Here is a 3,386-nt window from a genome sequence, read left to right on the forward strand (position 1 = left end):
GGGACACGGAGGATGAGATGTTTCTGAGGGGTGAGCTGTGGGCAGCCACTCCTTGGCTTCTGCAGGCCTTCCTTCCCAAGTTCCTCTGTCCAAACCTGGAAATTTCTCTGTTCCGATTTTATCAGGAAGGCTGTTCCCTTACAAGGGATAACAGTGTGAACCAGGGCCTTTAAGGGAAAACAAAAGCCAGGAGATAAAATATAGGCATCTGATACAAGCTGTACCTTCCCGCCTACATCGCTGTCTTTTAGAACTCTTTTCTGGCAAATTCTAGAATATTCTCTGTTCTATTTTTTTTTAACACGCATATATAATAATTTAGATTATGAGCAAGATGAAGTGATAGAGTCCTACTTCTTTTACACTGGTGACAATGAGATGTTTAGCTTCAATTTTCCCATACCAACTTGAAACGCTATTCACATTGAATAAACATCCTGACAAATAACTCATAGGTGATGAACACACGCAAAGTTTGAGCAAAGCAAAATGTAAATTAGAAATTGTTGGAGTTATTCATATTTTAAATTCAACATGTTGGCTGTATTTAAAAATTAATACCTGCAGAAGATCACAATAAATTGTCTATATTTTCAGACAGTACAGAAAAAGTATAGCCCATTATTTATAACCATTAAAATAACTCTTAAATTAGAAAATACTGCTAGGCTGCATATTAAAATTAAAAAAAAAAACTTGATGATTTATTTTAAAATTTAAATATTTTAAAAATTACTTTAGAATACTAGTTATTGATGTATGTTTTAAAAGTGTCTTAATTTCATCATAACCAATAGACAGATTTTGGGAAAATGGAATATCATTTCCATATCTCTCAGTTAAAATTTTCCCTTTATTGTAGGAATTAAATTAAAAAGTAAAAATGATTTACCGGAAAAATATCAAAATTATAATAATTTGCTTTTTGTTCCCAATGGAACAGAATTTACAATTATATTTCCACAGTAGAAATATTATATGATGATAAGCAAGACTCGAGCACAAGCTATCCGCAAAGATCAAACTAATTTAGAGAACTTTAACAACCATTTCCAACTACGTGAAACAGTATTTTTATATATTTATAAATATATCATACAATGCTGTTTTCGGTACTGATACAACATGTACAACCAGCAGAATGCCATCTAAATCTCACAAAGACTCATGTAAACAAGTCGGTAAAATAAAGAGTACCAAACATTTTTAGGCATGCAAATTGGAAAATTGCAGTTTACTTTCTTATGATTGTTTCTGTGCAAATAAAAATTAAAGAAATCAAAATGGGTAGACACGCAAGAAATAGCCACTCACAGTTAAATGGTGACATTCTATGCATATTGTTTTCTTTTTTTATGAATTTCAGAATAAAAAGCACTTCTTTTCAACAGGCTCATAAAACAGCATAACAATAAGCACAATCCAAGAGAATATAATGGAGGTGTTACCTAAAGTTAACAAACTCGGGCCCAGCGTTTATATCCACTGCGAAACATTTCCAAATCCAAACAATGCTTACAGAAACAATTTCACACAGAAAAAATACTGCTCCCCTCCACAGAAACCAGTTCTTTACAGAAACAATCTTTCTTTTCAATGAACATACTTATGACTGTCACACCGAGTCCACCTTTTATAGTCAAATGTAATGTCACTTCAAAGAAAGGCAATTTGGACTCTTAGTCACATGTATTGACATTTATAAAGATATCTATATAAATCAAAGGTTTAATATTTTTTTGCCCTTAACAGTTTTAGGGATCAGCCAGTTGAAGTTGCTGATAACCCATTCACTAATGATTTTTGAGGTATGTTGACAAAAAAAGGTTGGTAATTACCACGAGGACTGTTCCCGGTTCCACTCATAGTCCTGGAAAGGTGAGCAAAATGAGGATGAGGAGACCGGACTGGATTACTGGGATGAGGTGAACAAGAAGAAATGGAAGAAATAACTCCTGCAGGGCCATTTGTCTTGTCGCTCCCGGAGTCACTATCCAGTTCTCCAGCTTTTGTCAGTCCATCTCTTTCATGACTATTCTGTATAAAATGCCATTGAAATTCTGACAGGAATTGCGTTGAATCTATGGATGGCTTTGGATACTATGGACATTTTAACAATATTAATTCTTCCTATCCATGAACATAGGATACTTTTCTATTTATTTGTATCTTCTTCAATTTATTTCACCAAGGTCTCATGTTTTTTAGTGTAGAGATCTTTCACCTCCTTGGTTAAATCTATTCCTAACATATATTTTTGTTTTTGTTTTGGATGCTATTGTAAATGGGATCATTTTCTTTAGCTCTCTTTAATATAATTTTGTTAGTGTATAGAAACATCATTTTTATAGAAGTAGAGAAAAGAATTCTAAAATTTATATGAAAAATACCGAATAGCTAAAGCAATCCTGAGAAAGACAAACAAAGTGGAAGGCATCACCGTTCCTGATTCCCACATGCATTATAAAGCTATAGTAAACAAAACAGTACGGTACTGGGATAAAAACAGACACACAGACCAATGAAACAGACTCAAGAGCCTAGAAATAAACCCACATATATACAGTCAGCTAACGTTTGAAAGGGAGCCAAGAATACTCAAAGGAAAAAAGACAGTTTCTTCAATAAATGGTGCTGGGGAAATCAGATATTCACATGTAAAAGAAGGAAACTAGCCCCATATCTTACACCATTCACAAAAATTAACTTAAATGGATTAAAAGTTTAAATGTAAAATCTGAAACAATTAAACTTCTAGAAGAAAATAGAGGAAAAAAACTCCTCAACATGGGACTTGGCAATGATTTTTAGGGGGTATGACACCTAAAGCACAAGCAACAAAACCCAAAATAAACAAGTGGAATTATATCAAACTAAAACATTTCTACACAGCAAAAGAAATGATCAACAAAAAGAAAAGATAACCTAAAGAATGGTAAAATCATTTGAAATCATATATCTGATGAGGAAATAATATCCAAAATATATAAAGAACTCATACAACTCAATAGCAAAAGTAACCAAATAATCCAATTAAATAATGGACAAAGGACCAAAATAGACATTTTTCCAAAGAAGATATACAAGTGGCAAATAGGTCTATGAAAAGGTGCTCAATGTCACTGATCATCAAGGAAATGCAAATCAAAAGCACAATGACATGTCACCTTAGACGTATTAGAATATCTATCTACAAAAATATAAGAGGTAACAAATACTGGCGAGGATGTAGAGAAAAGGGAACCCTTGTTGACTGTAGGTGAGAACGTAAATCGGTACAGGTACTATGGAAAATGCTATGGAGGCTCCTCAAAAAATTAAAAATAAAACTAACATATGATTTAATAATTCTCCTTCCGGGTATATATCTGAATGAAAACACTAAC

Source organism: Pteropus alecto, unplaced genomic scaffold, assembly GCF_000325575.1.
Source record: "Pteropus alecto unplaced genomic scaffold, ASM32557v1 scaffold312, whole genome shotgun sequence".
NCBI classification, from domain to species: Eukaryota; Metazoa; Chordata; class Mammalia; order Chiroptera; family Pteropodidae; genus Pteropus; species Pteropus alecto.